Genomic DNA, 9273 nt, shown 5'->3' on the forward strand with positions numbered 1-9273 from the left:
TTAAATCTAAACTGGTACAATGTGAATGACACCTGACAGAAGAAATTATGTCACAAGTTTATATGACTTGGACCAGAAACTCACCCTAAGTGCAGACTGAAGGCAGCCAAAGTGTTGACAAAGTATTTGTAAGATAAGTAAGATCTTTTTCAGCTATGCTAAGTCTGTGTTTGAACTTGTTACCTATATGTTGCTCGCTGCACTTGCAGTTTTCAGGTACATGTTTAGGTGTAATTTCAATGTTCTGCCTCTCCATTATTTCAAGAGTGTATAGAAATTAGTGTATTCAACCACCTTAAAGGAATTGTACAATTATGGATACTCGTTACCAAAATTATGCTGTGTCTTTCAGAGTTTTCAAGCACTGTCATTTTAGAGCAAATTCCTAATGTGCCTGCCAGGGTGTCCAGTGGTTGTTAGTATTCATGAAATCTCAAAGAAGAGTGATGTATTCTTATATACAAGTGACCACAATCAATTTAATCTAATGTTGATCAGCTACTAGTAAGATACAATCTGTAATTGCTATAGAATGCTTACAAATGTTTGGAGCACAGTTGTAAATCAAGGGTCCTATCTTGAGCAGACTCATTTCTGTTTCATCCGATGCTTTTTTATCTCCTATAATTTGTGTGCTAGCTGTAACATTGTTGTAAATCTGTAACAGAAACAATGTATTCTTACCTAATGAATTGTGTGTGTGTTTATGAATTATGATCCTTGTGTCATACACAAAGTTTTACATTTTGTATTCTGTTGTACAGTACTGTACTATAGGTTTGTTCTGATGTGATAGGATGTGCAACAGTACACTGTACTTGATAATGTAGCTACAGTTTCAGAATATGAATTTCTGTACATAATCTATTTTGCAGTTTGTGTATATTAGTACTTAAGTATGTGTAACAACAGTTGCAAAGACAATTCAGTGTACTGCAATGTAATAAACATGCTAATTCTCTCGCCATTGTGTAAGACTGGGGGAATTCTTTTGTCTCAGGAAATAGTACAGTGTTCAGGTTCAGACTCGATTGGTGATGTGTGTTTGTGTGTATGTATGTATGGGAGAGGAGTAGTGTGTTTATGTTAGTGTGGATGTAAACACGTGCTTGTGTAGGAGGGAGTAGAGATGGATATATGTCCACACAGAAGGCATGTACTAGTATACACTGTGTACATCCATCACTATTTTAATTTCCTTCATAACACACCAAGTTTACTGTGTCATCTTTAGAAATTGTTGACAATCCTTTAAAAATTAAACTCACCAAAATCTTTTTCTTACAACTGTATGTTTGTGGTTGTATCATAAGCAAATTTTCTCATTGTGATTATCTTGACTAGCTTATAAATTCCGGCGTCGACTAACATTCCTCAAGTCGTCAAATTAAACATGAGCAGCAGAAGTATTTTGACGAAGGCATGTCACAAGTAGGCCAAATAGGTTTTTTGCTTTCGACACATTTATGATCTCCCACAAATAATAGTGGAGCTATGCGATGCGGAAATCAGCAAGAATCATGCTTGAAGTGTGACAAAATAAGGCATTAAGCATTCCCTAACGTTGCAGTTGTCATGATGGCGTTTCTACCTCCATTTTCCTTCATTAACGGCCCCCACTTTCATACCTCGTCCACCACCCCCTCCCCTCCCCCTCCCCCTACCCCTCCCCCTCCTCCTCCTACTTGCTCCGCTCATGTTCCTCCTATTTGCGTTGTGCTGCCTATTCTCCCCGTCTGTCCCGTTTGAACGAAGTTTTTCGTATCCATGACAGTATATTCTCTTGTTCTGTACGTATACAACATTCACTCGAATGTTTCCGTAAATATAACTATTTTATGTGTGCGTATGTGTGTGTGCGTGGTTTGTTATGTTTGTTTGCTTTGATAGATGGATTATCAATACATGTATATATATATATATATAAGTCATCTTTTCTTGTCCCTAAATTATTGGACATAATACTGGAGGCTGAATACTTGGCACAAAATTTCAAGTCGTTCTCTGTAGTAGAGACGATTGAGACACTCATCAGCTAGTAAGAAGAATGTGCTCTTACTGCTTTCCCACGAACCGGATGATGTATACACCGTACCTCGAGGAGGGTAATTTGTTTCTTCTTGTTGTTGTTGTTGTTTTTTTTTTTTACTTAGGCGAGGACGCACGTGCGTGCTTCCAACATACGGTACAGAACTGGCACGTGAGCCATAACATAAAGCACTGTAAAACTATTGGTTTATGAAGGCACTAATACAAGACACCGATTTAATCATTAACGATGAGGTGATTTAAGCAAAGTTCCAATATATCTTCAACACCAGGCAAAGTTTCAGCTGGTTATGTTGTCATAGTACTGATGAAAACAAAATCATTATACTGTATTTACGTTTTCATGGTGTATAGCAATTAGAGTGCAAATTACACTTCACGCCATAGCTGTCACGTGGAATAGGATTTGTCCAAACAACGCCATAAATTACCACTTCTTATTCATAGGAACACAGTCGATAAAATGAAAATTTACTGTAGTTGACGTCATACAAACTACAGCTGTACTGAAATTTGAATGTTGACAACAAGGCGATTTATAGGGCACAGCTGGGGTCTATCAAACATCAAAATTTTAAAGGTAAGAAAAAAAAATGCGCCTGCGTATGTGTGTGCGATTGTAAAGTGGATGTATGTGAATGTTTCCTGCATAATGTTCATTTTGTGGGTTTCCTTTCCCAAGATCATAACATTACGATGACCAAAATGGGCTAGGGAATGGGATATTACACCCTGTAATGTAATAACACTAAAGTAAAAATGGTTGGTGTTGGTGGAGGTGATAAAACCGAACATCATCATGACTCTCAATGGTTCAATTCAATTGATCTTAATTCTTTTTTATATATAAACGATCAAATGAAAGTGCAATTCTTTTACGACAGTATTTCGTTTTTGTTGCTGACAATACAATGCAAAGACATAAGCAATATCAAATTCGTATGCTCGTATATTCTGCCATTCTAAAACATTAAGCTCTGCAAGAGCTATCATTATGTTTATGATTACGATTTGGCATTTCTATTTTTATCTTCCGAAATCTGTATAGTTTTCACACGCTTTCGTCGCATCAATTTGTAATACATATACATATGTTGATATATATGCGTATTCTTTTTTTATGGATGCTCTACCACTGACGAAGCATCTTTTATTTTGATTTATACTATCTTCAAAATAAAGCTTGCCATTGACTTGACAAAGCCCTATGGGCGAAAATTCGTTAAAACAACGTCTGTCACTTTGTTTTCTTAGTTACTGCTGTTGTGAACCAATATTTTCTTGGACTCCGAGCAGAAACCTTTTTCTGTTATATATATATATATATATGTATATATATATATATATATATATATATATATGCATACATACATGTATATGTAAATATTTGTGTGTGTATGTGTGTGTGTATGCCGGTTCTTTAGCAACAGTGTTCTTCAACTATTGATTATTTTTACTATATTGGCAATGTTTATTATTATTTCATTCTTCAGTAAATAAACGTTATATTAATCAATCAATCAATATATATATATATATATATATATATATATATATATAATGTGAGAAATAGTTCCCTGGGTCCCGAACGTACGCGGTGCCGCATTGTTGGATGCATGTAGTTGAAAGAAATTGGACTGAGGCGGGACGTTGCTCTCGATCTTAGTCTCCCTTTTATTTGTCAAGCTTTCGGCCCGTCATTGGGCCTTCGTCAGGACCTGCGTGGGACTCGTGTGGTTATCGTGCATCCCAGCACCGTGTGCTCATATTCTGTATGTTGGGCTGTATTTTGTCCTGTCTGGTCATGGCCAAGTTTTCTGCTACGGGTGTTTTACTGTAAGTCTGTTTTTACTTACAGTAAAACATCCGTAGCAGAAAACTTGGCCATGACCAGACAGGACAAAATACAGCCCAACATACAGAATATGAGCACACGGTGCTGGGATGCACGATAACCACACGAGTCCCACGCAGGTCCTGACGAAGGCCCAATGATGGGCCGAAAGCTTGACAAATAAAAGGGAGACTAAGATCGAGAGCAACGTCCCGCCTCAGTCCAATTTCTTTCAACTATATATATATATATATATAGTTATATATAGTATATATATAGTCCAATTTCTTTCAACTATATGCATCCAACAATGCGGCACCGCGTACGTTCGGGACCCAGGGAACTATTTCTCACATTATATATATTAAATACGTATATAACGAAGAATCCAGAAATAAACTAGTAATGCATTTTCTTTGCCAATAAAGAATGAGTTTATTGTACTCGTATTTTCGGTGGTCTCCACCTTCTTCAGGAGTCTCGTGGCAGGAATGATGCCAAGCTTTCGATCTTTTTACGGTTCTTCGTCAGGACTTGCCTAAAGGCAATATTCGTGTTGGAATTTTTATGTATAAGATGAATACTGGCGATCTTCCTTGTATATTTTCCTCAATGTTTGTTACAAACGGTGATATCCATACTTACCCTACAAGACACAGTGAATCCTATCATTTTCCCCTGTTCGTACAGTTTTAGCCCATAAGACAATTACTTCGACCGACCCTTCTTTCTGGAATGAGTTAGATTCTGTTCGGTTGCAATCAAGTTCTCTAAGTTTCTTTAAGCAAAATCTTAAAGCCGATTTTCTAAAATCCTACGTTTAATCATTTTGCCGTGATCACTTGAAAAAATTCTGCATACTCAAAATCACACCTCGCTCGGATGACTTCATTTGTTTGATCAACTTGCTACTTTTCTTAGCATTGATACCATAAGTTTAATTATGAACATCATCACATACAATGCTTTGTACATTCCGTAAATTTTTATTCTCGACATTTTGTACTTTTGCATGTTTCGTCATTTTTTACATTGATATACTGTACTAAAAGCCTATATTATATTTTTGGAACTCACATCATCCAAGCTTTGCTTTTTAGTGGGTTCCTCATATTACACGTCAATTATACGTCCTTATACATTTGTGCAATTTTGTTTCAAACTAACCATTGTGTTAAAGATATTTTTTTTCTTCAAAATCAAATGGAATATAAAACTTGTATGAAATGTGGAATATGGAATATAAATAAAAAAAAATATTGAAGTGAACTACTGTAACGTCCGTTAGCTTTTCCTTCGTCACGACTATACCTGTATAAAATGCAGCACCCATCACGGGTGCACGTCACGAGACCGACACCCACGAGTCATACAGCCCACGAGTCACACAGCCCACAAGTCATACAGCTCACGAGTCATACAGCCCACGAGTCACACAGCCCACAAGTCATACAGCTCACGAGTCATACAGCCCATGATTTCGACACTAAGCAAACAAGACCCACGAGACTGACACATTAAACCCCCGTGTTGTATCTGTCGAACTCGTGGGCTGTTTTTACCTAGTGTCGAACTCATGGGCTGTATGACTCGTGAGCTGTATGATGGACGTGTTTTCATTGTCGAACTCGTCGGCGGTATATGATTCGTGAGTGCAGGTCTCGTGGGATGACCCCCCCCCCCCCCCCGCCCTCCAACACGTATGTAGAAAAGGCAATTTCACGTTATATATAAAAGATAATGATTTCCAAGAGAACAACGACAAAAAGATACGATGTTAATATTCCGCTGTTCTGCATGGAGGATGTATATATGATTTATTGAAAGACTATCAGGCAAACAAGTTATTTCGTCGTCGAAACATTGTATTCCATACCATAATCATCATCATCGACAATGTTTTTTTTTTTTTGGCCCTTACTCTTAAAAAGAAACACAATATGAAGAAGGAAAAATGTAAAATGGACTTATGATAAAGATTTTGTTTTTTAACTTCTTCAAGTGAATTCAGTGATGACTAAAATCTTGGAAAGAGAGTTTAGCTTTTATAAAGATTCTTCATAAACCTTGCACTTTTGGCTACATAAGGTAGCCATTTGATAAGGTTTCGAGCTGTAGTATAAAAGTATTGTAAAAGCCCGAGTGGCAGAGTGGCAGAGTTTTCCATTGATATCTTGTTTATCGAGAATCAGTGTAACACTCCTTCCCCTTTCAACGATTATCCTTCCCTGTTATCACCGAGATTAGAGCCCTTGACCATGGTATACTGGTCTGTTATGTGGTCACTCCTTCCCCTTTCATCGATTATCCTTCCCTGTTATCACCGAGATTAGAGCCCTTGACCATGGTATACTGGTCTGTTATGTGGTCACTCCTTCCCCTTTCATCGATTATCCTTCCCTGTTATCACCGAGATTAGAGCCCTTGACCATGGTATACTGGTCTGTGGTCACTCCTTCCCCCTTCATCGATTATCCTTCCCTGTTATCACCGAGATTAGAGCCCTTGACCATGGTATACTGGTCTGTTATGTGGTCACTCCTTCCGCCTTCATCGATTATCCTTCCCTGTTATCACCGAGATTAGAGCCCTTGACCATGGTATACTGGTCTGTGGTCACTCCTTCCCCCTTCATCGATAATCCTTCCCTGTTATCACCGAGATTAGAACCCTTGACCATGGTATACTGGTCTGTTATGTGGTCACTCCTTCCCCCTTCATCGATTATCCTTCCCTGTTATCACCGAGATTAGAACCCTTGACCATGGTATACTGGTCTGTTATGTGGTCACTCCTTCCCCCTTCATCGATTATCCTTCCCTGTTATCACCGAGATTAGAGCCCTTGACCATGGTATACTGGTCTGTTATGTGGTCACTCCTTCCCCTTTCATCGATTATCCTTCCCTGTTATCACCGAGATTAGAGCCCTTGACCATGGTATACTGGTCTGTGGTCACTCCTTCCCCCTTCATCGATAATCCTTCCCTGTTATCACCGAGATTAGAACCCTTGACCATGGTATACTGGTCTGTTATGTGGTCACTCCTTCCCCTTTCATCGATTATCCTTCCCTGTTATCACCGAGATTAGAACCCTTGACCATGGTATACTGGTCTGTTATGTGGTCACTCCTTCCCCCTTCATCGATTATCCTTCCCTGTTATCACCGAGATTAGAGCCCTTGACCATATGGTATACTGGTCTGTTATGTGGTCACTAATTCCCCCTTCATCGATTATCCTTCCCTGTTATCACCGAGATTAGAGCCCTTGACCATGGTATACTGGTCTGTTATGTGGTCACTCCTTCCCCTTTCATCGATTATCCTTCCCTGTTATCACCGAGATTAGAACCCTTGACCATGGTATACTGGTCTGTTATGTGGTCACTCCTTCCCCCTTCATCGATTATCCTTCCCTGTTATCACCGAGATTAGAGCCCTTGACCATGGTATACTGGTCTGTTATGTGGTCACTAATTCCCCCTTCATCGATTATCCTTCCCTGTTATCACCGAGATTAGAGCCCTTGACCATGGTATACTGGTCTGTTATGTGGTCACTCCTTCCCCTTTCATCGATTATCCTTCCCTGTTATCACCGAGATTAGAACCCTTGACCATGGTATACTGGTCTGTTATGTGGTCACTCCTTCCCCCTTCATCGATTATCCTTCCCTGTTATCACCGAGATTAGAGCCCTTGACCATGGTATACTGGTCTGTTATGTGGTCACTCCTTCCCCCTTCATCGATTATCCTTCCCTGTTATCACCGAGATTAGAGCCCTTGACCATGGTATACTGGTCTGTTATGTGGTTACTCCTTCCCCCTTCATCGATTATCCTTCCCTGTTATCACCGAGATTAGAGCCCTTGACCATGGTATACTGGTCTGTTATGTGGTCACTCCTTCCCCTTTCATCGATTATCCTTCCCTGTTATCACCGAGATTAGAGCCCTTGACCATGGTATACTGGTCTGTGGTCACTCCTTCCACCTTCATCGATAATCCTTCCCTGTTATCACCGAGATTAGAACCCTTGACCATGGTATACTGGTCTGTTATGTGGTCACTCCTTCCCCCTTCATCGATTATCCTTCCCTGTTATCACCGAGATTAGAGCCCTTGACCATGGTATACTGGTCTGTGGTCGCCAGTCGTTTCTTTATGAAATCATAAAAAGTGCCGCAAAGCTTGTCAATAAAAAGGGTATTCGAAACAAGTTATTCATACTTTTGACCATGGAATAGGCACTGAGCTGAGCTGAGCTGAGCTGAGCTGAGCTGAGCTGAGCTGATAACGTTCTATTCATTTTTTATTTTACGAAAAGCAAACGAACACTGGAAATAGCAACAATCTTAACCTAGTAAAACAAATAAATGAATTTGAAACTAATCAGAACACTCATCGACATTAAAGTGTGCTAAGCATTAAATTAGTGTTGTATCAGTCTGTTATAGGCAACCTGTCTGGAGTATAGGTACGCAACATTGAAAGGTATTGATAGAGGTGGAGCTCCAGAGACATTGAAACAGTTAAAAAAAACAACAACAACAAAAGCAAAAATAAAAATAAAGAGAGGAACCATTTCATCATTGCAACATGGGGAAACTTGAGCAAAATGAACTGTAACACTCGAAGAGAGAGAGAGAGAGAGAGAGGGAGAGAAAAAAATATCGAAATCAAACCAGACCAAAGCTAATCTTTATAGCTTTTCATCTTTAAATTCTATATAAAATGATTATGTTCCCAGTATATGTACATTACAAATATATAATAACCTATATGTATAACTTGTTATTGAGATGGCACGTATTTGTTCATTAAACAGGTTAAACTAATTTAGTTAGCATAATAGTTAAAATCAGCATCTTGGTATATTTAATCAACATAAATTCGCAGTTAATATCTTATGCACTGATGCCTTCATTTCTATACTTCAATATCTATACAATTCCAAGCAACGTTTACACAATATGAGTAATAATAACACACAACGACAGTAATAAAGCAATTCATCACAGCTTTTTTGTTATTCCAAAATTATAATTAAAAAAAAATTAATAATAATTTCTTTCTCTCTTATACACATCTGATGGATGAGCCGCGTCGCTAGTGACAGAAATCAAGCAAACAAACAAAACAACTCAGCAAACACGTTCACGGGCAGAAAATATACTTTTTTGCCAGAGGCTGTATATTACATGCGAACAGATTCACACAGCTTTGTACTTTGTTGATGATCATAACCATTCGCAGAAAATGGAATTTTTTTCAATCCAAAGTATAAAGGAATATTATATGGGTCTTCTGCAATTATCTGAGATTATGAGCCTCAGTTCTTATTTGGCGGATTCACCGCAAGGAAACAGCCTCGTGGTTTGTGGGC

This window comes from Diadema setosum, chromosome 8 (assembly GCF_964275005.1).
Source record: "Diadema setosum chromosome 8, eeDiaSeto1, whole genome shotgun sequence".
Classification (NCBI taxonomy): domain Eukaryota; kingdom Metazoa; phylum Echinodermata; class Echinoidea; order Diadematoida; family Diadematidae; genus Diadema; species Diadema setosum.